Here is a 27,433-nt window from a genome sequence, read left to right on the forward strand (position 1 = left end):
CCCTTCTAGTGCCTTTCCTTCTTGCAGTTTGCACACTGATTATGCTCCAGTCTCTATGAAGCCAACCATTGCCAACCAAGTTCGAGGCCCTCCAGGCCCGAAAGGTTTTTATTGCCCAAGGTCACCTCAGGATGATCCCTGTATTATGGCAGCTAGAATTTGCACCTTTTTTGCACTCTGCTTCCTTCTCTGCCCGGTCCCAGCTGTTGGACACCTTAAAGACCTCTGGCACCAAGGCAGCCTGCAGGGTTTGGAGTCCAGGCCCCAACTTTGGGAGCTTCCTTTTGAATATTGGGCACAGCCCAAGTTATGAAATGTATAGCCAGGAGTGCCTGGCCCTCAGGCTTTGGGCCAACGTTAATATATTCTCTAAAAACCTCAGAAGACTTGTAAGGTAATATAAAACACAGAAAATTGCTTTGATGAAGTGCAGGATCCTTGTTTTCTACTTGGAAAACTTTTCCATAATATTAGTAGCAGACTGAAAGTCTGAGAAACATTCTAATTTTGTATTAGCCTACTTTTGACAATCTTGTTTAGCTTAATCATATAAAATTTTCTCTCAGGATTTCTTTTCACAAACCTTCTACAACTTTCCTCATCCCTTCAGTTTGCCTTTTCTCACACATTTAGAAATACCAACTTTAAGACAAACGTCTTTCCTTCAATTTCCTTCAAAATATATTTCCATATTTTATATCTTCTGTTACCAAAAACGTACCTTTTCCTTTCCACCATAATTAGAATGCTTAACTCAACCACCATATTACATATAAGACTTACAAATATAGATCAGAGGTCATGCCCATACTCTCATATTTCCCCATCATCAGTATTTGTAACTTCCCTGGGGGCGCATATCTAGTTTCCTTAGGGAGTGATAAAATAAATGGAGTCCCCAGAGAACTTGGTCCTTGCCTCAGAGTCCGAGGGTGAAGGGGGAAGAGAAAATTCCTGATTATTTTGAGATCTCTGGGAAGGCACTCCTATCATTGGGCCATCTAATAAGTCTGGGTCTTGGTAAAGGAGCACAAAAGCTGTAGATACGAGACTTTTTACTTTTCCAGTTTCTTGCAAAGAAGATCTAATTGTAAGAGACTATTACAAGCCAAACTTCTTGGTCTCCCTCCCATTGTTAGTGTAGAGAGGAGGCAGGACCCCTATGGGTCCTCGCTGCTAGCCACCAGTTGCAGTTCCTGCTTTTCCCTGGGCAGTGTGCACTGGGAAGTGCCCGTGTAGCTGGGGAGAATATTCTTCCCTAACCGGGAATCAAACCTGGGCACCCTGGGTAAAATAAGCACTGAACCTTAATCCCTATGTTGCAAGAAGCAACAGCCAACAGAGGAAATTGGATGCTCAGACAACTTTGTTAGAAGGAGAATTTATTAGCTGGTGGAATGCATGGGGCCTAACAGCACCAAAGCACGAGCTCTCCCTGGTTAGATTTCTTACAGTTTATATACCTTTGCAGTGTCCATGTAAGAGGCATGTGATTTCTTTGTCTGAGGTTTTACGTGTACCTCTTGACTCAGGATGGGGAGGGATAGTTTTGGGTGGGAGCCGCAAGGAGGAAGGAATTTCCAGACCACTGGTTCTACCTATTTACAGATCATTTGTCCTGTAGGTGTTGCAAGAGTTTCCAGAAGGCCATTTAGAGATCTATAGGATGTGGTTAATCTATAACCGGCTGAGTTGGTCATTTCTGCAAGCCCTTTCCTTTGCATTTTTCAGATGCCTCTTCTTCTATCTTAGTAGAATTTGTTAAACAAAATCATTCAAGGCCAAGTTTTTTTTTTCTGAAAGAAAGGGTTTATTGAGACATATGCTAATCAGAAAAAGGGCCAGGTCCTGAGCATACAGTCTAAACCAACAGCAGCACAGCTAGATGGAGAAGACAAACATGCCTGCAGTATTGGGGTTGATGGGGCTCTTTTATAGAATAAATTTGGAGAAGAAAGATGTAAAGTGTTTTTTTTTAAAGAATGTAAAGAAAAAAAGGGGGTGGGGGGAGAATATAAAGCGGAGAAAATTCTAGAATAGGTACATAGTCTGTAAGGAAGAAGTATTTGATCTTTTGGATTGTTTGTGGGCAACGGTCTGGAAAGTTCATGCATACACAGGATGCAGTGGCTTCTGGTGGTCAGCTATTCTCTCTAATTATGAAAATAGCTCCCTGGAAGTTAATTCAAAGTTTCAACACACATTTGGGAACATAAGCAGTATTTTGTTGATTTGTTCCCTTAGCTGTTAACTGGTTAACTCTCCTATCTTCTTCTCATTTGTGGCCTGCTGTAACTTAATTTAGGACATCTTGAAATTTTTCTCTTGTCGAATTCACAGGATCTGGTAGGTGGTGGAATATGGGAAGTAAAATACAGGCAAGGATTAAAAAGAATGCAGAAGTGATAATGCCATTCACCTGCCATCTGAGGAGTAGTAGGTCTTCTCCAAGATGATATTTATCTTATGGAGAAGTAGGATTTGAAAACCAGGGAGAAAACAATTAGAATGACAGACCTTGTATCTGGTGCCTTAACACAGGTGTCGACACAGACACCTTTCCGCACTACCCAGAGGGGCCCATATAGTGTTGCTCTTGGTTCTCATGTAACTTAAAAGGAAACTGTCATAATGTCTGGAGGCCTGGATGTCCTGCAAATGTAGGAGGAGGATGTCCTCAAATTCCTTGCAGCAGGAACCACTTAGGTGGCACCAACCTTAACTTCCAGATAGAACAGTACATCTATAAAAGGAAAAGCGATGGCATCTACATCATAAATTTGAAAAGAACCTGGGAGAAGCTTCTGCTGGCAGCTCTTGCCATTGTTGCCATTGAAACCCTAGCTGATGTCAGTGTCATATCGTCCAGAAATACTGGCCAGGAGCTGTGCTGAAGTTTGCTTTTGCCACTGGAGCCACTCCTATTGCTAGTCGCTTCACTCCTGGCACCTCCACTAACCAGATCCAGGAAGCTGAGACTTCTGGTGGTTACTGAGCCCTGGACCAACCACCAGCCTCTCACAGAGGTGTCTTATGTTAACCTGCCTACCATCACTCTGTGTAACACAGACTCATCTCTGCGCTATGTGGACATTGCCATCCTTGCAACAACAAAAGAGCTCACTCAGTGGGTCTGGTATGGTGGATGCTGGCCTGGGAAGTTCTGTGCATGCGTGGCACCATCTCCTGTGAACATCCTTGGAGGTCAAGCCTGATCGCTACTTCTACAGAGATTGAAAAGAAAGAGCAGGCCTATGCTGAAAAGGCTGTGACCAAGGAGGAATTTCAGGGTGAATGGACTGCTTGAGCTCCTGAGTTCACTGCTGCTCAACCTAAAGTCACAGGCTGGTCTGATGGCATTCAAATGTCCTCTGTACCCATTCAGCAGTTTCCTACTGAAGACTGTAGTGCTCAGCCTGCCACTGAAGACTGGTCTGCAGCCCCCACTGCTCTGGCCATTGAAGGTAGGAACAAGCACTGAGTGGTCTTAAGCTGTTCTTCCACAAACTCTTAAACACAATGGAAATAAGGCTGACAGAAAATAAACACTTTCTAAAGGAAAAAGAAATACTATTGCATGTAAAATGTTTTGAAGTCCCCCAATGTCAGCAAGACTGGATTTGAAGCTTAATGAAAGGAAGGCTAACGAAATGATGAGGATGCTATGATGGGAATTATCTCCTTAACACACTTGAAGAGAATTGACTCAGAATTTGGGGATCTTGGTCATTGAAGAGGAAGTGGTTACGAGAATAAGGAGAAAATGGAGGATAACAAAAGAATGATAAGAAGAGAGTAACAGAAAATATTTTGGGATAAAATCTAGGATAGTCTTGTGAAAGGGGAAATAAATATGAACAATTTGCTTAATTTGTGAATTGTGTTTTTTTTAATGTTTAAAATCATAGTTTCAGTAAATTTGCCTTCATTATTCTGTCAGAAACCAATTTCTAGGAATTCTCACCAACCCTATGAAACTTGTGAGGAGAAATCCTACAGTGTTTCCCTTTCCTTTCTCTTCAGAGGATACACAGCAGAGCTTCTCAACCCTTGTCTAGCAAATAATCTTCATGTATGCAAAGGAGATGTGAATTTCCTCTGCCCTTACTCCTATCCCACCACACCTCCCCCAGGTCCTAGATTTTTCATTTCTAAAGATTTTTTCTTTCCCCCCTACTCTATTTTTCAAACTTTTTCTAGCGGGATTCATAACAAGAAATACAGTTTGCTTCACAACTTGCAATGCTCTCTGACATTTTGTATTCTATTCTCTAATTAAAATCAAAATTCTATTCAAGACCCACTGAATTGATTTTATGACCCACACAAAGGCATCACAACCTGCAATTTGAAAAACACACTACCTTTGACTTTATAATTAACCCAAACTTCAGGCACTATTCCAAATGTAAATTTCTTTTTTTTTTTTTAGGCGAGGCAACCCTTGGTTGACCTCACAGATTGCAAAGACCTTGTCAGTTTACAATCCCTTATTTTTTTAAATTTTTTACGTCTACAGTACCTGGTCTTCTTAGGTGGTCTCCCATCCAAGTACTAACCAGGCCCAAACCTGCTTAGCTTCTGAGATCAGACGGGATTGGGCTTGTTCAGGGTGGCAGGGCCTTAAACCCAGATACAAATTTCAATCACATCTTATACTGACCACCACTTCTTGACTTTTTAGCTCATTTTCTCTTGCCTACTAGCAAATTATTTAATGCATTCTTTTCCTCCTCACATTTTTACTACCCTATTCTTACAGCTGAAATTTCATGATTAATTACCAGTATTACTAGCTTGCATAACCTTCATCTCCTTTGCCCCATTCCCAACACTTGGTCAAATGAAACACACCACCACTTTCTCCAAATCTGAATCTGAACAGCCAAGTGGGTAGAGACTACTCCTAACTGTGCTCCTCTCTTTAACCAACTCTAAACCAAACTTTTATCCCTCCACTCTACTGAAACTTCTTTGTCAAGTCCCAGCAACTTCCATCTTATAAAATCCAATGGTCAATTCTGAGTCTTCAATTTGCTCAACTTCTCAGTAGCATGTGGTCCAGTTGATATTCTCTTTATGGAGACACATTCTTCACTTGGCTTCTGGAACATCATACTCTCTTGGTTTTCTTTCTACTTAAATACAGTTCCTTCCTTATTTACGCCTCTTTCTAATCTCTAAATGTTGAAGTTCTCTAGGGCCTTGACCTGAGTCCTCACATATTCTTTATGTATACCCTTTCCCTATGTGGGTTTACCTGATCATGTGACCAACTGTACCCTGATGGTTCCCAAACATAAACCTTCAACTCTCTATTGAGCATATCCAGTTACATTACTGATATCTCCACTGAATGTCTAAAAGGCATATAAATTTCTGTTTTACTGTAGTCCTTTTCTCCATTCTCATCCTTGAAGTATTTCCAGATTATAGGACATTCTTCTTATCCCACACTTTGAAAATAAAAATTTTACAGCGAGCCAATATTCTAACTTTTTTTCCCTATGGTCAGCAACAATGATAACCATCTTGTAGGCATATGCTTAAAGCCACTACTCCCATTTCTATAAAGTCTCAAAATCTCATTAAGTGCTTCTGTACATTTTGAAGAAACTAAAAAGTGACCATAAACCTCAAGAAAGCATGAAAGCCTCAATATCACAAGTAAGCAAACCACAATGTTGTTTAGCAGCATTGTGTACAAGGTATGCAGGAAATTTAGCAGATAATATATTTTCATTTTATTTATTAAGAAATGGAATTTGCCAAAATTTACATTTGTACTGTCTGCCAAATGTGCAGATAGATGGGCAAGGTCTGGTTTGTATTTGAATAAGACCAACAATAGTTCGCTTTAAGTATTCAGAGTTTTCATTAACTCTTCATATAAATCAAGAAGAGGATTTTCAATGCTGTGATTCAAATTAAAGTAAAAGCTAGGGGAAACTTCTTGTTGCAGTAACTTGACACATTGCTCGAAGTTGATAGATTATAGAGAGCAAGGTCTTCTGACAGAATCAGCAAGGAGCCAAATATAGTATCAAAATTTCTCCTTTTTGTTTGCCAGCAGATTGCAGCCCCCTGAATCAGGGATTACAGCAACCAAGAAGATAATGTGTGCTCTATTCTAGTATTATGTCTAATGATATTTTTGAGTGAGTGTTGGTGTCATTTTGGAAGACAAAAACCTTTGATTCAGAAGTTCTTTCCTGTCTCATGCGGGACTTGTGAGATTCGGTCTCCCTATGCACTTTCACAAACCCTTCTCCACCATGAAATTCCAAATCCTTTTCTACATATTGTGCAATATTCTCCGTTTTGATTTTTTACCTCCTTATTCCAGTTGTATGTGTCCTTTTATCTGTCATTAAAATAACACAGTCGTTTAGACTTTTTCAGTGATGTCTAGGTTAAGCTGGCGTTTACGTGGTAATTGTTCTCATTTTCATTATCTAAATACAGAAAGCATAGTTATATTCAGAATGTTAAAAATTAAACCAGCGCTTTTTCGACATAAAACAATAGTTAATCTACAGTAGGAACCAAACTGTTAGCGCTCATGACTACAAACTTCTTCACGCATTTAAGTCGCATCACCCAGAGTAATGTAGATTGCCCATTCTTGTGAACAGAAAATTACGGTTGTCATCGTCAGCGGGCAGGGGAAAAACAGCAACTGCAACTACAGAAGTCAGATAATATATTCCATATCCATTTGACAGTAATGTCAATGTTGGTTTCAGCCCTACAGGAGGTGGCAAGCGGGTCATAAAGCTCTGGAGTGTTTTATACTTTCCCCAACCTTCTGCATCCATCACTAACCACAGAAAACCCGGACTTTTCGCGCCCAGGGAAGGGGTTTCCCGAGAGGTGAGACTGAATGATAACACCAAGACACTCCCACGGCAGAGCAAGACAGTAGGTAAACCAGGCTTTTCACTTCTTTCTGTTCCTGCAGCTACCGCTCCCAACTTGGTGCAAGAGTCTGCACCAACAGCACCTTGTTCTTTAAACCACCAAGCCCCATGTGTCCAGGAACCCCCTTTGTGGTCAGGGAAGACTGTAGTCTGTCGAAAGCCTAATGGGACTTGGGAAGCTGTTTTCTTTATATGAGGACAGATGGCTTTATGAGCAATTCATCTGTGACGGAGCAAAGGAGATAGAGCGGCAGCTAGAGACCAAGGCACCAAGTGAAAGAAAATTTTTTGTTGTTTGAGGCAGTAAATACACTTGAGTGTATTTAAATACTGATGAAAAAGATCCGGTATGGATGGAGAGAGAGAGAGTGAGAGAAGAAGCAGGCAGATTCCTTCTTCCATTGAGACAAAATGGATGGACGCCGGTGCAGATAAACGTGCAGGTTTCTGGGCAGAAAGTTTAGTAAATTTTCCTTCTTTTGTGAAAGGTGATGATCAGTGCAGACTGAGGGGCTCGAAGGCAGTAGGATCAGCAGCGACTTTTTTCATCTGAATCATGTTTTAGAAGCTGTTGCACTTTTAAGACGTTGTAGGAGAACATTTCATTTTCAGTATTTAAGATGACGGTAATTTATTTAAGCAAAGCGAAATCCAGTGTTAAAGATATAGCAAGAGAGGTTTTTTTTTCGAGCACCTGCCTCCTTAGCGCAGTAGGCAGCGCGTCAGTCTCATAATCTGAAGGTCCTGAGTTCGAACCTCAGAGGGGGCAGTTCAGCTTTTTGCTCAGGTTTCTCCTTCAAGAATGTAAGTCCTTTATTTGACAAAAGTCTGACTCCTGGCCATTGAATGACTGGATGTACCTTACCAAAGGGTTAACACTAAACTTCCTCCTGATTATAGATATGTAAATTCTATAAACAATAATATAAAGCGACCACTAGTTTTGTATTTTTAAATTTAGTTTATTGGAGGGAGATTGGTTAATAACATATAAGTTTCAAGTGTACAATTCCATAATATATCATCTATATATTGCATTGTGTACTTATCACCCAAAGTTTAGTCTCCCTCTGTCACCATAATTTGATCCCCTTTACCCTCTTCATTCTCAGCCCTACCCCTTTCTCCTTTGGTAACCACCTTTCTCTTGTCTGTGTCTATGAATTTGTTTGTTCGTTGCTTTTTATTTTATATTTCGCATATAGTGAAATCATATAGTTCTTATCCTTTTCCATCCGTCTTATTTAGCTTACTCTGAAGATCTATCCATGTTGTCACAAATGGCAGCATTTCATCCTTCCTAATGGCTGAGTAATGTTCTATTGCGTTTATGTACCACTTCTTCTTTAATCGATCATCCATCCATCAAAGAACACTTAGATTGGCTACTGTGTATAATGCTGCAATGAACATAAGGATACATATATCCTTCGAGGAGCCATTTTATTTTATTTTTATTTATTTATTTTTGGTGACATTGGTTAATGAAATCCAGTAAGTTTCAGGTGTATAATTTAACAGTAAGGTATGTAATATATATTGCATATGTGTTCCCCTCCCATAGTTAGATTTCTTTCTGTCATCATACATTTGACCCCTTAAACCTCATCTACCTCCTTCTTCTTCCTGCCACCCGCCTCGCCCCCTACTTTCTGGTAACCACTAGTCTATTGTCCATGTCCATGAGTCTCTGTTTGTTTGTCCTATTTGTTTGTTGCTTTTAGGTTTATATCACACATAAATGATATCATGTGGTTTTCAACTTTTTCTGTCTGTTTTATTTCACTTAGCATGATTATCTCAAGGTCCATCCATGTTGTTGCAAATGGCAGTATTTTCTCTCTTATGGCTGAGTAATATTCCATTGTATATATGTACCACAGCTACTTTAGCCAATCATCTATCGTAGGACACTTTGGTTGCTTCCATGTCCTGGCCACCGTGAATAATGCTGCTATGAATATCGGTGTGCATATATGTTTTCAAATATGAGTTTTCAAGTCTTTGGGGGTAAATATCCAGCAGAAGGATTGCTTGGATTATATGATGGATTAATTCTTAGTTTTTTGAGGAAACTCCATACTGTTTTCCATAGTGGCTGTACCAATTTGCAGTTCCACCAGCAGGGTATAAGTGTTCTTTTTTCTCCTCATCCTCTCCAACATTTGTTATTACTTGTCCTGTTGATTATAGCCGTTCTAACAGGTATGAGATGGTATCTCATTGTCGTAATAGCTAGCGATGATGAGCATCTTTTTATATATTTGTTGGCAATTCGTATGTCTTCTTGGGAGAAGTGTCTGTTCAGGAAAGAGTCACTTTAAAATGGAGCTGGAGCTGCCATCCTAAAGGAACTGCCTGCACGTCTTGTACCTCAAATCTTTGGAATGTTAAAACGGTGCAACATAACCTTTGCACTGGGCCTAGGGCAACGATGTGTCCCAAACAACTGTTTGTAAAGATAACAAGAAAGCAGTTATTTTGACTAAATGTATTGATGACTAGTAGACTGAAAATTAAAAATATTGTTTAGAATTAATTCGCTATATTACGTTATTTGCATCAATTGAAATGCCTTCCTTCTATTAATGTAATTTTTCCCCTTTCCCTTCTCATAAATGCCCATTTCTTTTGTCTCCTAATCAGAACATTATTTAGGCTTTTTCAGAACTAATGATTCCCTAATAGCTATTCTTATTGATCTCAAATAAACACTTGTTACCTTTCACTTTGAAAGTACTTTTTACTTTTAGGTTAACAATATATAGATACAGATATTCTTCTTTAGTTCTTTATGTATAATGTATTTGTTATCTTCATCTTTTTCTAATGGATAGCTCTTTTGTCCAAGTTCTGATTTCTATTCCTTCTTGGGAAACTATCCTTCTATTTGCGCAACCTAATTTTTAAAAAAATTATATTTTATTTTTTAATTATAGTTGACATACAATATTATATTAGTTTCAGATGTACCACACAGTGATTAGATATTTGTACGACTTATAAAGTGATAACCCCCAATAAATCCAGCACTCATCTGACAATATACATAGTTATTATAATACTACCGACTATATTCCCAACGCTATACTCTACATCACCATGACTATTCTGTAACTACCAAATTGTACCTCTTAATCCCCTCCCCCCTTCACTCATCTCCCAACCCTAAGCTGACAACCATCAGAATGTTCTCTGTATCTATGAGCTTTGTTTCCGTTGTTTGTTTGTTTATCCTGTTCTCTAGGTTCCACATATGATATTTGTCTTTCTCTGTCTGACTTACTTCCACTCAGCACAGTACCCTCTAGGTCCATCCATGTTATTGCAGATGGCAAGATTTCATTCTTTTTATGGCTGAGTAATATTCCATTGTATATATGTACCACCTCTTCTTCATCCATTCATCCATTGATGAACACCCAGGATGCCCTCATATCTTGGCCATTGTAAATAAGGCTGCAATGAACATATGGATTCCTTCAAAGCAGTATTTTGCATTTCTTCAGATAAATATCCAGAAGCAGGATAAGTGGGTATTTCTTTGTCTCTTGTTATAGCCTTTGTTTTAAAGTCTATTTAAAGTCTATTGCTACCCTAGTTTTATTTGTTTTGTTTCCATTTTCATGATACACCTTTTCCATCCCTTTATTTTTACTGTATGTCTTTCAATCTGAAGTGAGTTTCTTGTAGGCAGCATATATAAGGATCTTGTTTTCTTATCCATTCAGCCACCCTTTTGATTGGAGCATTTAATCCATTTGTATTTAAAGTAATTGTTGCTAGATATGTAGTGGTTGCCATTTTTATTCATTTTTTTAAATCTCTCTTTTTTTTTTCCTCTTCTTCTTCTTAGAGAACTTCCTCCAACATTTCCAGTAATACTGGCTTGGTGGTGATAAACTCCTTTAGCTTTTTCTTGTCTGGGAAGCTCTTTATCTGTCTTTCTATTCTAAATGACAGCTTTGATGGGTAGAGTAAGCTTGGTTGTAGGTCCTTATTTTTCATCACTTTAAATAATTCATTCCAATTCCTTCTGGACTGCAAAGTTTCTGTCGATAAATCAGCTGCTAATCTTATGGGAGCTCCTCTGTAGGTAACTAATTGCTTTTTCTTGCTGCTTTTAAGATTCTTTCTTTGTCTTTAACCTTTGGCTTTAATTATGTGTCTTGATGTGGGCCCCTTTGGGTTTATCTTGTTTAGGACTCTTTGTTCTTCCTGGGCTTGTACATCTATCTCCTTTGCCAGTTTAGGGAAGTTTTCAGACATTATTTATTGACATAGGTTTTCAATTTCTTGTTCTCTGCTCTCCTGGTATCTTTATGATGCAAATATTGGTATGCTTGATGTTGTCCCAGAGGCCCCTTAAATTATCCACATTTTTTTGGATTCTTTTTTTCTAGTTGCTCTTCTGATTGGGTGTTTTCTGCTACCCTATCTTTTAATCACTGATTCAATCCTCCACTTTATCTAATCTACTGTTAATTCCTCCTAATGTATTCTTCACTTCAGTTATTGTATTTTTTATTTCTGTGTGGTTCTTTTTTGTTTTCTGTCTCCACTTTTATGTTTTCTATATCTTTGTTCATGTTCTCCCTGATTTCATCCACTCTTCCCCTAAGTTCATTGAGCATCCTTATAATAAGTATTTTGAACTCTGAATTTAGCAGGTTGCTTGTCTCCATTTTTTTCCATTCTTTTCCTGGAGCTTTGTTCTGTTCCTTTATTTGGGACATGTTTCTTTGTCTCCCAAATTTGGCTACCTCTCTGTGTTTCTATGTATTAGGTAGAGCTGCTATATCTCCCAATCTCAGTAGAGCGGCTTTATATAGTAGGTGTGCTGTGAGTCCCAGCAGCAGTCTTCCCTGGGCACCTGAGCTGGGTGCTCCAGGTATATTTCTTGCATGGTTTGTGTTTGACCTCCTGTTATAGCTGAGCCTCAGTTGCTGTTTGCTTGTCAATGGGTGGGCTTGACCCTTGGGCTGATTGGTTGTGATGACTAGCCAAGCTGTTGTGCAGAGGCTGACCCTACAGGGCAGGATTCACTTTAGCAGGGCTTTGATGTCTACCTCATCTGCCCTTTGGGTGTGTCATCCTCAGATGTGACCCCAGGTTGTGCTCTGGCTTAGACCAAAGCCAGCCACCAGGCATACAGGTCAGGGTCTTCTGGGAGCTGCCCTGCCGCACGCCAAGTTTAGCTACAGCCTGTACCCTGCCTGGAGCCACCTGGCATGAGCTACCAAGCAATCCACAAGTGGCTAGCACCCATGCTGGACTTGGAAGTACCTCAAGAAGCCAGCTGCTGCTAGTTCCAGGCTTAGGGCTGCTCAGCAAGAGATACGGGGCATGTCAAGGCCAGATGCTGCTTGTTTAGGTTTTGTGAACTTTTGAGAGATTTTAGGAAAGTCAGCAGCATGAGCTAAGACAGTCTTTTGTATGGAAAATCCATTGGAAGTGGCTTGGGTGGGCCTGCACATTGGGGTGGGAGGGGTTGAGGGAATCACTCGATGGGGACACCAGTATTAGCTACTTTGATGGAGACTCAGATATGGCACCCATCTGGATCTGCAAGCCTGGTAGGGGAGACCTCAGCAAAGGAACAATGTCTTCTGCCAGCACTTCTGTCTGGGAGAAAGCTGCCCCTTCAGCCCTCGTCCTGAAGCCAGACAACTCATTTCCTCCCTGTATATCTCTGGCTCCTTTCAAGCTGCATCCCCAGTGCTGGAGCTCAGAGCATGTGAGTCCGTCACTAAATAAGTCCATGTGAAGTCACCTTAAGAGAAATGTCTGTGACTTCAGTAGCCCTCCATCTCACTCAGCCACAGTCTCTGCTGGTTTTTACAGTCAGAAGTTGTGGAGACTTCTCTTCTCAGCATTGGAACCCTGTGCTGGGGAGCCTACTGTGGCACTGGGACCCCTTGTTCTTCTAGAGGGACCTCCATAGCTGAGATATTTCTCTCAATTATCAACTGCTACATGTGGGTGTTGGACCAGCCTGTTTCACATCTCTGCCCCTCTTACCAGTCTTGAGGTGGTATATTCTGTATGTTCCCAGTTGAAGGACACTATTCAGCTAGACTTCAGGTAACTCCCAATGATGGCAGTTCTGTAGTTTAGTTGTAATTTTGATGTGGCTGTGAGAAGAGGCAACCACAGTGTCTATCCATGCTGCCACCTTGACCAGAAACCTGGTGCAACTTAATTTATTGAAAAAATAAATGGACAGATAGATGAAAACCTGATATTCAATTTTCCCATCAAGTCTTGCTATTTCTTCTTCATGTGTACATACAATCTCCTTGCCTTGGCCTCCCTATTCAATCTGGTCCTAACTGGTTTTCCATCTGTACTATGTTGAATTGTGTTCTGCAAAAACACAACTCCACCAGAACCTCAGAATGTGACCTTATCTGGAAATAGAGTCTTTGCAGATGCAATTAGGTAAAGTAAGATAAAATCATACTGGATTAGGGTAGGTCCCAAATTCAGTGGCCGTTGTCCTTATAAGGAAGCCATGTGAAGACAGAAACATACAGAAGGAGAAAGGCCATGTGAAGATGGAGGCAGAGACTAAAGTTATGCTGTCACAAGCCAGTGAGTACCAAAGATTGCCGGCAACAACAAAAAGCTGGGAATAGATAAGAAAGTATTCTTTCCTAGAGACTTCAGAGGTAGTACAGCCCTATCGATACTTTGATTTTGGACTCCTGGCCTCCAAGACTCTGAGAAAATCAATTTCTGTTGTTTTAAACCAACCCAGTTTGTGGTAATTTGTTTTGACAGTCTTTGAAAACTAATACACCATTCCATCTCTCACTCTCCAACCTCCCATCACATCACCTCAACCTGTTTTGGTTTTTTTTCACAGCACTCATTACTATGTGAAGTTGTCTTGTCCTTTTCTTTAACATCTTAATTGTCTATTCTTCCCCCGGCCTTAGATTGTAAATTCCATGAGTGCGATCACTGGGTCTGTTTTAGCCACTCCTGTATTTCCAGTGCCTAGCACAGTATCTGACAAAAAATACAAATAAACCAATGAACTAATTAGCATATAAAATGTTATTCTTTTCCTTCCATATTCCCTATCACTATCTTATTCCAGGCAATCAACATCTCAATTTTGGATTTTTGCAGTACTCTCTTCAGGAGACACCTAGTGAAATGCATCTTGCAGGCCACACCTCTTTGGCTCTGCTGTGTTGGAAAAAGAGAGAGCAATGATTAGAGTGTTCCTGAAAGTTGCCAGAACCTCTAGAGAGTATATATTTTAGGATAGCTCCCTCAACAGTTCATTCTGGTCCCGACTTAAAGAGGCATGTAATAGGGAAAATCTTAACAGTGTCTTTTGGACCCTCAGCCTCTGGTTCCAGGAGCCTGCATTTGATATAGTTAAGGATTTGGGAGAAGTCGAAGACCTGGATGGCCCGGTTATTCAGGCAGTTCCTTAGGAATACTTGATCCTTGTTAGAGCTATCACCATTCAGAATCTGTTCCTCTCCTTTGTAGAATCAGAAACTATTTTTTAATTCACCCAGAGTTATGCAGGCTTGTAGGACTGACTCACAATAACCAAATGTCTGAGGCATCCCAAGCCAGAGTGTGGATGTGGATATACTATAGCCATAGCGGTGGTTGATTGGCATATTCTCTTTTATATAAAATAAACTCTACATTGGAAAGCAAATAACATTAGATGGTTGCTCTGTGCAACTGTAATATGGGTAATGAGAGTAATAAAATATTAATGACTATGATTCAAGCAGTGGTGGTCTGGTGCCAAGCCAACCCAAACTGACTTAAAATTATGTTGGCTCATGTGATTTCCCTTGGGCAGAGATGGAAACATGGAGTTCTGATCATAGCATGCTATTTTCCTAAACAAGGTTTCGATACCATTGGTTAGAAGAGATTTTTTTGGTTCTATTTAATTTTTAAACTTGGTATATGTATTAAATTTGGATATCCAGAAAAGATTCCTCAGCCGCTCACTTACCAACCAACTCTTGAGTAGATTACTTCTACTTCATTCAGAAAATTCTACAAATGGCCAACCACATCCTTTACACAGTGAATGTAGTAACTCCACTCTGGCTTTATTTTTTTAGGTAAGTGGGATTAACAGGCAAAGACTAAGTTTCTGACACAAAGTCTCATACTCTGAGGTGCTCCTTAAATATAAATAGTTCTCTTCACAAAACCTGAGGACATCTTACTCTAGAAGTCCCATGTATTTACCTCACTATCTTTCTTTGGTTTGTATGGGCATCATTCACTGATGTGGGGGCAAAAGTACTTGACCCTTCGTTTTGCTCAAGTGGACTGGAACCCTCAAGGTTTGAGAGTCTAGGGTTTTACTAACGGAAGCATCTAAGATAAAGTTCTTTCCTGTATATTCTAGTGTAAAGAAAATACATGGACAAAAATGTCTGTCTTTTTAAATTCTGTCCAAGTTCCTTTTCCTAATTCCTGACTCCATCATTGCACCCATTGAATATAGTTCAAGACTATTTCTGCCCTCAGTTCATGGTGAAAAAATAACTCTCATCCTTATATATTGTAACCTAAACAATTATTTCTAAAAGTTGTATATAATCAGAGAATTGCCCGGCCCATTTGTTTTTGGTCTTCAAAATTTGTGCTCTAAGCTCCCCTTGCCCAGACCTTAAGAATGCCTAGAACAAAGAGCTCTCAACAAATAGGTTTTCAGAATGTATTTTGACCAAGGAGCTCTGCTTTGCCCTGGATTTACAGCAATGGAAAACCACCACTTCAGTCCTGGCAGTTTACCCTTTAGAAGGGAGAGTCAGCCATTAAATGATGAATTATACCATAAATATTAAAATATTTAAATTGTGATTAAATGCTCTCGAGATGAAGTACAGATTAAAGAATGTTTAGAGAAACAAACATGTATACTTTCATGACCCAAGGTTCCAAATTAAACGAGATAATGCAAGTAAATTCTTGGAATAGTGTCTGTTACATGCTAACAGTTCAATGAAATTTTGGTGTTATCATTATTACTGTTACTATAAAAATAGAAGATCAATTAGAACATTGTATTTAATGGTTTTTGTTGTGCCACCTTAGACAAAGGATTTACTCTCTCATCCACTTTTCTTCCTTAAATCCACAAAAAGAATTTCTTCTTCAAATACTGAGTTTAACACAATTATTGTCACATACTACATTCCTAATTATGTATTTATTCATGTCACTCTTTTTAAAAACAGATTTGAGGTAGTCTACACAACTACACTACAATAGATAAAATGGGAAATGTTAATAGACTTAAATCAAGATAAAAGCAGCATAGAGTTGAAAATTACAAGACGGAGAGAAAAAAATGGCATAGATGATAGTGGTTCAGTTCATCCCTCTTGCAACCAAATCAAAGTTGTGACAGAAATAAGGAACAAACAGCGAGGAAAATCACCAGGGATTTAGATGAATGAGCCCTACAACTATGGACAGAAATAAAAAATCACCCTGCAACAGGAGGAGGTAGGATGGGGCAAGGACACGAGGCCGCCTAGTTCCAAGCAACTGAGCAGGACAGAGGCCATAGCAGTGGCAGCTGTCTGCTGCAGACATCTCTTAAAGGGGCCGTGTTCAGTAGTAGACTTTTGTGGTGAGGGACCTTACTTGCTCTGAGCACCAGCACTGGGTTAGCTACTTATGGGGCACCAGGGACTTACAGGGGAACACTGAGTTGTCAGAGTGAGGGCCAGAGGCGAGACTCACTCTGTACAGAAGTGGCAGTGGAGCCCTCCTCCCTCCCAGTGTGTGGACTCACTGAGACATGATCAAACTGGAAAACAGAGGTCTCTTTGCCCAGAGGAGTCCCTGAAACTTGCCTCCACCAACTCAGGGCCACACCCAAGCCACATTCAGTTGTGTCCTCTGTGAGTCAGGTGCTCCTTGCTGAGCAGTGCCAAGACCCACACTGGTGGCAGCTGACCTCGGTTTTTGGTGGGGCCTCTTGAGGTAACTATAAGCACATCATCTATGGATTGCTTACTCAGTCTTAACAGGTTGCCCCAGAGGGGCACAGGCTGGGGCTAACTTTGGCCTACAGCTGAACCCCTCTCTGAAGTGGACACCTACTTCATAAAGCCTCACTAATAAGACCTGGAGACTTAGGAGTTTTGCTAGTACATAGAAACGGACACAGAAAGGCAGCCAAACTGGGAAGACAAAGAAGCAGAAACCATCTGAGAGAACAGAACAGAGATCCAGAAATAATGGAGTCAAGCAATCTAACAGATGCAGAGTTCAAAATACTGGTTATAAAGATGCTCAATGAACTTAGGGGAAGTGTAGATGAATTCAGTGAGAACTTCAACAAAGAGCCAAAAAACATAAAAATGGAAATTGAAATTATAACAAGGTGGCAGTCAGAAATGAAGAACACATTATTGGAGATGAAAAGTATATTCAATGGAATAAACAGAGTGAATAAAGAAGAAGATCAAGTGATCTATATAGAGGATGGGGAAGCCAAGGACACTCAGTCAGAATGGCAAGAAAAAAGAAGCTGGGACGATAATAATAATTTAAGGAGCTTATGGGACACTATAAAATGTAAAAATATCCATGTCATAGGGGTACTGGAAGGAAAACAAGACGTTGAAGAGCCATTTAAAGAAATAATGATGGAAAACTTCCCTAACTTGGTGAAGGAAATAGACATAAAACCCCAAGAAGCTCAGAGTCCCCAAAATCAGGAACCCAAAGAGGCCCACACAAAGACACATCATAATTAAAATGCCAAAGGTTAAAGATAAAGAAAGAAGCTTAAAAGCAGCACGAGAAAAGAGTTAGTTACCTCCAAGGGAGCACCCATAAGACTGGCAGCTGATTTCTCAAAAGAAACTATGCAGGACAGAAGGGCATGGCACAGAATATTCAAACACAGGATCTACAACCAAGAACACTTTATCCAGCAAAGCTGTCATTTAGAGTTGAAAGACAGAGAAAGAGCTTCCCAGACAAAAATAAGCTAAAGGAATTTATCAGCACCAAGCCAGCATTACAGGAAATGTTAGAGGTACTTATTTAAGAGGAAAAAGTATGTATCAAAAACGTGAATAAAGAATGGTAATAACTACATTCCTATCAATAAGTACCTCAAATGGAAAAGGATTAAGTGCTCCAACCAAAAGATAGAGTGGCTGAATGGATAAGAAAACAAGACCCTACATATGCTGCCTACAAGAGACTCACTTCAGATTAAAAGACACACAGATTAAAAGGAAGGGGATGAAAAAGATATTGTATGATGGACCTAGAGGGTATTACGCTGAATGAAATGGGTCGGATAGAGATAGAGAAATATCATATGATTTCACATACATGTGGAATCTAAAGAACAAAATAAACAACAACAAGAAATGGAAATAAACTCATAGATACAAAGAATATTTTGAGGGCTACTAGATGAGAGGAGGATTGGCGGCACAGCAAAAAAGGCACAGGGATTAAAAGGTACAAATGGATAGTCGCAGAATAGACATGGAGATGTAGAGAGTAGCATGCGGAAGATGGTTAATAATGTTGTAATAAATATGTAAGGGAGAAGAGAGTACCAGATTTAGTGGAGTGATCACTTTGCGAGTTATGTGGATCTCTGATCTCTATGCTGTACAACTGAAACTAGTATATTATTGTATGCCAACTACAATTGAAAAAACTCATTGAATTGTACAATGTAAATAAAAGCAAGTAATTGTCTATTATATTTTAATAAAACTGGAAAAGAAAAAAAAGAAGAAAATTACAAAACAAAACTAATGTACGCTGTAAGTGCCCCCTACCCCATATCTCTATATCTGGCTTAAACGGTAAATTACTCATATAATCACACCTAAGCAGTTTCCTCAGATTTTTCTCTTAAGTCATAGTGTATACTTTCGACGGAAAAAAATTGACATAACAAAGATTTGTTAACTCCATTTATTGTCGAGTTTCTTTAAGCAAGGGAAAACATAATGCCCCTTCTGAGGTTCGAACTCAGGACCTTCAGATTATGAGACTGACGCGCTGCCTACTGCGCTAAAGAGGCAAGCGGTCGAGCAGTTTTTACTAAGCGCCCATCAACATCATTATAAGAAAGATTCATTTAAAAATTTAAATAACTGTTTCAAAATAAAGAGGAATTGATTTGATTCTCGTCTAAAATAGCCAAAGTTTGGATGACAAAACCACGCAGAACAGGGCAAGGGCCCACTAACTAGCTTGACTCCATTTCCCGCGCGGACTTTTCTGTGGACTTCAGGTGCTTTGAGGGCAACTGAGCTCGGACTCTGAGGAAGTTCTGTTCCAGTATGATTAGGACCTGAGGACATAGGGAAACCAGACAAATAGCAGGGACTGCAGTCTTTTGCTCCCTCCTGAGGTTCTGTGGAGGCTCTCGGTCCCCTGAAATAGATGGACGGTGGACAAGGGAATCTCAGGATTCTTAGCAGCCGCTGGGTTCAAACCAAATGCCCGAACTTGCTCACTCCTGAAGTTCAAAGATTTACTTCCTGCAGTCCAAGCGTATCTAGAGTCCACAACATCCACTGGAACTCTCGGTCTGCAGAGAGTCAACGTGGGAGGTGTGAGAAAGAGAATTGACGGTGGTCGGGAGGGTCAGAAGATTCTTGGGCTGAGCTGGGAGTGAGGGAAGGAGAATGCTGGAGGAAGGGTGGGCATACAAGACGAGGAGCGAAGGTGAAGAGGAAGAGAGAAAAAAAAATGGTAAAGGAGCGACGTTCAGCTTTGGCGGCGCACAAGTTCATCAACAAGGTATAGTGGCGGAGCGGACTAGAACACCTGACTTAATACTCGAGTCCTCCTAGGTGCTGTGGGTTCTAATCCCCATCACCTTTCCTCCGCAGTATTCGACTTTAGGTAGGCTTCTCAATTCCTGCCTCTTCTTCCCTCCGGCGGCCGCACCTTCTCCAAAACCAATCAACGACGCGAGATATTCTATTAGTTGTTTCAATTACCGAAAAGTTACTGAGCACGTGCTTGTGTGCCGCATTCCCTTTACTATTGTGTTTTCACTACCTAGGAGTATCCAATATATATTGATTCGGCGCCTACTATGTTCTAGATGCTTACTTAGGATCCGTTGATAACAGCAGTTCTTATTTATTACAGTGTTCAGTAAATGACACACGAATAGTTGTCCATCTCCCTGAATCTTCTTGAATCTGAGTCCTGCCCCATCGCCGTTCTCAGCATTCCCACGGCATTCTCCTTTCACATTTATTAACCCTAATTATGCTGATCTGAGCTGCAGCGATTCTACTCAGCTGCCCTTCACATCTCACCAACTAGAGGCCCTCTTGCTCCTCTGCGCGCGCGTCTCTGAGTTTTCGCTTAGGTTCCCTGGGTCTGCTCCAAGCGTTTCGACTTCACTGCTTCTGATCCTTTAGGTCTCAGCTCTGAAGTTGCTTTCTCCTGGAAGCCTCTCTTGATCTCTCCCTCTAGAATTACAATCAGGCAATGAGGATATGGAGAGGAACAAGATAAAGGGCACCAGCCCTGGTGCCTAGTGGAGAAGACAAGCATAATGGCCCCAAGATATTATAACTTCTACTGCAAAGAATGAAATTGAACTACGAATAGCATCTTAGATACATTGTTATCAGATTAAAGAATGTAACCGAATGGTACAATAGTACAATGTATAGGACACATTTCAAATTGCCCCCAGTGATGATAGTGTCAGATGAGAGAAAAGGGGGAGATTATAAGTTTTACTTTAGATACTTCAATCTGAGTTATTAAAATGAGTGGATATTTGTCATAAGTCGAATGAGTGAATTCACCAATTTGTAAATAAATCTTTAAAAATCTAAATCTGACAAATACAGCAAAGGAGAAATGCAATGAGCTGGGGAGCTTGCAGCAGTCCTCAGCTCAGCCATCCTTTCCTCTGGCAGGCTTTCCTATTGCTACCAGCCCTTAATTAGGTATTCCTGTTGGTATACATTGGGTATGCTCTGTTATCATTCATTCCATCACTTAGCATTTACCATAATTTTGGAAATTTTTGAGGGATTGTCATGCATCATAAGCCTTGTCAGATACAGAGCCCTATTTCTCTTGCTTCCCCACCTCATGAAACCTAAATAAATATTTGTGGTCAGTTTCAATGAATAAGTACATGAAAGAATATCTTTTCAATTTGTGAAGTGAGCAAGTTATATAGAGCTGAGGAGCCAGCAATACCCTGAGATTTTCAGTTTTAGGTAGGGTCATGTGTTCTGAAGTCCCCTTTCTATAGGACACTCCAACGAAATTTGTTCCTGGACTGCTAATTATGCTGCACTGAATTGCTCTTTCTGGATTCAGCCCTGCTACCAGGTAACTGCAAACCACCAGTGCTCAGATTACCAGAGAATAGATTGTTTCTGTGTTATGGAGCCCAGTCGTCTCTTCCCCTACTCATTCCTCTCAGTGGGGTTGATTTGTTTGCATTCACCTTGCAACATCGCTGAATCAACCATAGGCAATTCCAATGAAGAGGTGAATGAACTCCAGACTGAAGAACAAATCAACCCATAGCTATCTGCCCTATTTTCCAGATCTTTACCCACTCTCCTTTCTTGAGGGGGGGGGTGGGGGAGGGGGGTGGGTAATGTACAAAGGTTGAAAAAACGGTTTCCCCTTGCCTATCCTCAGAGAGAAGTTTAAAGCCAGTATTTGAACAGTGGATTTTTGAGATTCTGGTATTTTAAACCATTGGACATTTTTCTTTTTCTTTAAGAAATAAGGTTGTGGCTCATGGAATAAGAGTATGCCACCTGTGCTGGAGAAGAAAGACTCAGTCCATTATTCAGCTGTATTTGCAATAGCTTAGATAATCTTTTAAGGCTAGGAGATTTGTGAAGGTAGAATGAAGAGTTTATCTGTGTGGAGGGAAGGGACAGACACTTAGAACTTTATAGTCACCTGGCCCAAAAGTCTTTTTTTTTTTAAATTAAGTTTATTGGGGTAACACTGGTTTATACAATTATATAATTTTCAGCTCTACATTATTATTTGACATCTGTATATTCTATTCTGTGTTTACCACACAAAGTCCAGTTTCCTTCAGCTACTACATATTTGATCCCCTTTACCCACTTCACCCTTCCTCTACTCCCCTATCTTTGACCCCCTTTACCCTGTCTACCTCCCCCTTCTTCCCCAACCCCACTAGTAACCACTACTCTATAGTCTTTGGTTAACCACAAGTCTATATTTCATGTCCATGAGTCTGTTTGTTCTGTTCACTTGTTGCTTTTAGGTTTATATCCCACATATAAGTGATTTGTGATTTTCAACTTTTTCTGTCTGGCTTATTTCGCTTAGCATGATTATCTCGAGGTCCATCCTTGTTGTCACAAATGGCAGTATTTCATCTCTTCTTATGGCTGAGTAATATTCCATTGTATATATGTACCACAGCTTCTTTAGCCAATTATCTATTGTAGGACACTTCGGTGCTTCCATGTCCTGGCCACTGTGAATAATGCTGCTATGAACATTGGTGTGCAAATCATATCTTTTTGGATATGGGTTTTCAAGTCTTTGGGGTATATACCCAGTAGAGAGATTGCTGGAACATATAGTAGATCAATTCTTAGTTTTTTGAGGAAACTCCATACTGCTTTCCATAGTGGCTGTACCAATTTGCAGTCCCATCAGCAGTGTATGAGGGTTCCTTTTTTCCCACATCCTCTCCAAATTTGTTATTATTCGTCCTATTGATTATAGCTATTCTAACAGATGTGAGATGGTATCTCATTGTGGTTTCGATTTGCATTTTCCTAATAGCTAGCGATTTTGAGCATCTTTTCATGTATTTGTTGGCCATTTGTATGCCCTCTAGGGAGAAGTGTCTATTCAGGTCCTCTGCCCATTTTTTTGATTGGATCGTTTTTTTTGTCATTGTTGTTATTGAATTGTATGAGTTCTTTGTATATTTTGGATATTAGGCCCTTATCAGAGGCATTGCTTGCAAATATATTTTCCCATTCGGACGGTTGTCTCTTTACCTTGTTGATGATTTCTTTGGCTGAGCAGAAGCTTTTTACTTTGATGTAGTCCCATTCATTTATATTAGCTTTTACTTCCCTTGCTTTTGAAGTCAAATTCATAAAATCCTTTTTAAGTCCAAGGTCCTTGAGTTTAAGGTCCTTGAGTTTAGTGCTTATCTTTTCTTCTATGCATTTCATTGTTTCAGATCTTATATTCAGGTCCTTAATCTATTTTGAGTTAATTTTGGTATATGGTGATAGACAACAGTCTAGTTTCATTCTTTTGCAGGTGACTTTCCAGTTTTTAAGCACCATTTATTGAAGAGGCTTTCCTTTCTCCACTGTACATTATTGGCTTTTTTGTCAAAAATTATTTGCCCATATAAATATGGGTTTATTTCTGGACTCTCGATTCTGTTCGACTGGTCCATGTGTCTATTTTTCTGCCAATACCATGCCATTTTGATTACTGTCACTTTGCAGTATAATTTGAAGTCAGGCAGAGTGATGCCTTCAGCCTCGTTCTTTTTTCTCAGGATGGCTTTGCTGGCCCAAAGTCTTTGAATTTCACTGTTTCCTCCCTACTTCTCAAAAGATATATTCGCTTCAACTCATATTTATTGAGCAGCTATTTTGTGATAGGCATCTTGCTTGGCTGGAGATATAACAAAAAGACGAATGCCAGAAAATAATGCAGGGATTCCTTAGTCATACAGGCTTGGGAGACTACATGCATTAACAATAGATGGCCAATAATTAATATTTAGAGTGACTAAAGTAGTAATTAATATCTGAGTAATTCTTCCTGCTATGCTTCATATATGATCTTTTTTTACTTGTTATTCTTACAGTAACTAGGTAAATATTTATGTTATCTTAAAGTTAAGATTTATAAAAATAAATGACTATTTATAAAAATAAATGACTGTGATATCCTCTCTTCGTCACCCATATCCAAGGACACCTATTTATGGGGCCATGTGAACACCGGTGCTAACCTAAAAAATAAAAGACATTTCAAAGTGAGAGGGAACAAGTATTTTTTCATGATCAATAAGAATGGTTATTCAGGATGCACTGATTAAGGCAGAAGCCCACATAGTGCTCAAATTAAGAGACAAAGGCAATGGAAAGAGGAACAATTACATCGATAGAAGGAAGATATTTCTATTGGTGCAGATAACATGGTGATGTTAATTCTAAGAAATGTGTTTAATTTTCAATCTAGTAGCCATCGGCCTGGTAATCATAATACCTGCTTCTTGTTATCTTTGCAAACAATTTTTTTTTTTTTTTTTGAGACACAAGGTTGCACAGGCCCAATGCAGAGGTTATTTTGCCCTTTTTAACATTCCAAAAGTTTGAGACTCAAGACGAGCAAGGCAGTTCCTCTAGCATGGCAGCTCCGCCTCCATTTTAAAGCGTCTACGTTTATGTTATTATTTACCCTGAAATGTCTACCTGGGGAGCTGCGACCTGGGGAAAAAAAAAAAAAAGATGTAAGTTATCCCTTTAGAGTTGTCAGATTTAGCTATGAAGTGGCCTCTCCCATGGAGTATTTATTTATTAACTCAGTCATTCGTTCAATAATCCTTTCATTTATGCGTTCAGGCAATAAGCATTGATTAAGCTTCTACTACGTTTCAGACCTTCAGGTGTCAAAGAGGAATGAGATCTGGTCCTGCATTTAAGGCATTTTGGAATGGGACGACAGATTTAAAAATTTCAAGCCCACCATTACAGCTGAGCCGAAAGTACCAAGAAACGCCACAATTGCTCTAGAGGCGTCTTCAGGTATCCTTGAATGAGTTAGTGAAACTGTAGAAAGATGTTATATTTTTATTTTGGCAAAATCTCCCTTCTGAACAGTGAGATTAAAATCCAAGTTGCCCTTGCGTGGGTCGGAAATGAAGGCAAAATCAAAATCGCCAGGGGTAACGATATTCTCGGATCAGGACCGTGCCCTGTCCCTGACATCTAGGAAAGAAACCTGGGAAGGAGGCTCAGTGAAAGCAATCAGTGATAACCACTTCCCACATTCATTTTCCATCCATTTATATATCTTTTGCTTTTAAAAAAGCAGGAAAGAGATAGTAGGGGAATAAGGGGAACTACTACAGTGAAGGATACCTCCACCAAAGTCGGTTCCATGGTGTAATGGTTAGCACTCTGGACTCTGAATCCAGCGATCCGAGTTCAAATCTCGGTGGAACCTTTCCGTTTTCTTACTTTAGAACGAGTCATACGGCTTACAATGCCAGCACTTTGATCTTTGAGGGGCTCGGGCAGTGAGGAAACAGGAGACTGCAGCCTATCTGGCCGGTAACCGCAAGGACCACACTGTAAATCACTGAGTCTGTGTCCATTCTGTTTCCACCAGAATAATTTTTCTCCCAGGACACCCCAAGGACAATGAACTTTCGGTAAACGAGCGTTCAATGAATAAACCAGAACACAGAGGAGAACGTGATCCGTGATTAAGTAGCAATCAAAAGAAAGGGGACAGACCTCACTGAGCGTCAGTCGTTAGGGTCGAAAAGGAAAAGGTAGAGAGAAGAACGAAAACAAAGAAAAGACTGAGAAAGTGGTTGAGGTTAGAGGGGAGGAAGAATCCCTGCCAGGGCTGGGACTCGAAACCGTGTCTACACACGCAGGACCGTATCCTGCTGGGAAAGCAGAATTTAAACCTGGCGCATATGACCACTCGGTCACCTTCACAACTGGAAGAGCGGTTTTCGAGTTACTAAATCTTCAATTGCGATGCATGTGCGCCCGCTATAAGCCATTAAATTTTCTCATAGTTTAAGGTTTATCCAATAAATAAAATGTATCTTCTCACTGAAGTCAGGAACTTTGACTGAAATCCGCGAGGCTTTCCTCTCAACCTGGGATACAGTTCGGCATTTCTCTCCTTTCCCTTCCTTCTGCCCCAGGGCACTGGAACTACAGGAGCCTGACAACCCAGAACCGACTCCTGTGGCTGGACAAAAAAGAACTCCCTTTATCCGTGACAATAAAGAACACTTAGCGCAGACGCTGTTCCCATTAAGACGCCTGGCAAACCAACCAAATTGGCAGGAGTTCAGGAGGGAAGAAGTGAGCGAGCCAGTGAAACTCTGGGGAGAAAACCGGTGAGTTAATATAGACCAAAGAGGGCGAAGTCAGTGGCCTTTAGGAGTCGTGCGCGTGAAGACTGGATGCTGATGTGACATTCAGGAGCTGGCTTGCTCAGGAGTTGAAAGAGGGCTAAGCGCGAGAGTGAAAATGCAGCCAGACTTCCAGAACCCCACAAACAGACTCATCCCCGCTCCGTTGGACTTTTTTTCTTTTTTTTTAATCTTTCAGAACATGTTTATAATTGGCATGCGTTTCTATTACCACGTATGGACCTGGGTGAATTGTACAGTGGATGTTATCGAAATGGTTTTGGTCGTTGTGGGAGTTTTACCACTCATCATTCTCGTGATTATTCCCTTGGTTTTCCTCTATTTCACCATACAAGTAAGTACATGGATTTTTCTGTGTACTAATAACTTAAAGTTCCCACTCAAATATTGTTTCAGACCCACTTAATCTGCCTTTTAGTCCAGATACTCCAAGATGCAGACTCTAAGAAATGATTAGGTATACTAAGAGAGTTACTGGCTGGAAAGGCCTATAACAAGATAATGGAGAGGGGGCAAGAGAAGGCCTGGTGAGCCCTCAGCAATGCAGGTCTGAATCCATTCCTCTGGAAGCTCTAATGCACAGACTCCTCGCTCAGACATGCTTGTGAGCAGGTTGGGTGTTATTTGTTGAGTTTTAGATATTCAGCTTATTATTATTTCAAGGGTGGAGATCAGGGGACATCTCTCACTCGGTAAGGTAAGAAAATATATTGTCTTCGTGAAAGAGAAATGAGTAGTTCTTAAAATTAGTATTATGATGGCAGAAAAATTTTTAAAGAATTTCAAAATAAAGTTGAAGAAATCTCCTAGAAAATGTGGGGTGAAGATGGAACATAGGAGAGAATCAATAAGAAAATAAAAGGGTGTATAGTAAAAGATATGCCATCAAGCTACCAAGGCTTTCAGGAAGAGAAAAGGAGAAAATGAAAGAAAGCAGATAAGGACGTAACACAAAATTGTTTTCCAAAATCGAAGACCATAAATCTCCAGATTTTGAAAGATCTTCCAGTCTATGGCCATGCCACCCTGAATGTGCCTGATCTCGTCTGATCTTGGAAGCTAGGCAAGGTTGGGCCTGTTTAGTACTTGGATAGGAGACCACCCTACAAGATATCTACAAATTACTGTAAGTAAAAAAAAAAAAAAGCCTAAAAGACCTTCCAAATGCCCTGTATGTGTGACAAAAGCTCCATATCAAAGCGTATCATCATGAAATATCAGAACCTTAGGGATAAAGTGAAGATTCTAAAAGTTGCTAGAGAGAAAACAAAATACTTGCATATAAAGGATTAGGATTAGGAATCAGAATGGCATCTTTCTTTTCAAC

General features: G+C 40.1%; 1 long non-coding RNA gene, 3 other non-coding genes and 1 pseudogene across 5 annotated transcripts; 3 read left to right on the forward strand and 2 right to left on the reverse strand.

The window, feature by feature from the left end:
• Positions 1-4,510: 4,510 nt before the first annotated feature.
• LOC120599557 (uncharacterized) lies at positions 4,511-4,629 on the reverse strand (annotated as a pseudogene).
• A 2,987-nt stretch (positions 4,630-7,616) lies between these two features.
• TRNAM-CAU (transfer RNA methionine (anticodon CAU)) lies at positions 7,617-7,689 on the forward strand. The gene has a single exon. It is a non-coding gene; the product is annotated as a tRNA-Met (tRNA).
• An 11,225-nt stretch (positions 7,690-18,914) lies between these two features.
• TRNAM-CAU (transfer RNA methionine (anticodon CAU)) lies at positions 18,915-18,987 on the reverse strand. Its single transcript has one exon. It is a non-coding gene; the product is annotated as a tRNA-Met (tRNA).
• A 326-nt stretch (positions 18,988-19,313) lies between these two features.
• Positions 19,314-27,177, forward strand: LOC120599530 (uncharacterized). Of its 2 annotated transcripts, XR_005651925.1 has the most exons (4): positions 19,314-19,712; positions 24,587-24,747; positions 25,873-26,070; positions 26,285-27,177. It is a non-coding gene; the product is annotated as an uncharacterized LOC120599530 (long non-coding RNA). The 2 variants fall into 2 exon arrangements; XR_005651924.1 differs by having other exon boundaries at positions 19,319-19,712; positions 25,873-27,177.
• Positions 25,083-25,154, forward strand: TRNAQ-CUG (transfer RNA glutamine (anticodon CUG)). Its single transcript has one exon. It is a non-coding gene; the product is annotated as a tRNA-Gln (tRNA).
• Positions 27,178-27,433: the final 256 nt, after the last annotated feature.

Source organism: Pteropus medius, unplaced genomic scaffold, assembly GCF_902729225.1.
Source record: "Pteropus medius unplaced genomic scaffold, Ma_sr-lr_union100, whole genome shotgun sequence".
NCBI classification, from domain to species: domain Eukaryota; kingdom Metazoa; phylum Chordata; class Mammalia; order Chiroptera; family Pteropodidae; genus Pteropus; species Pteropus medius.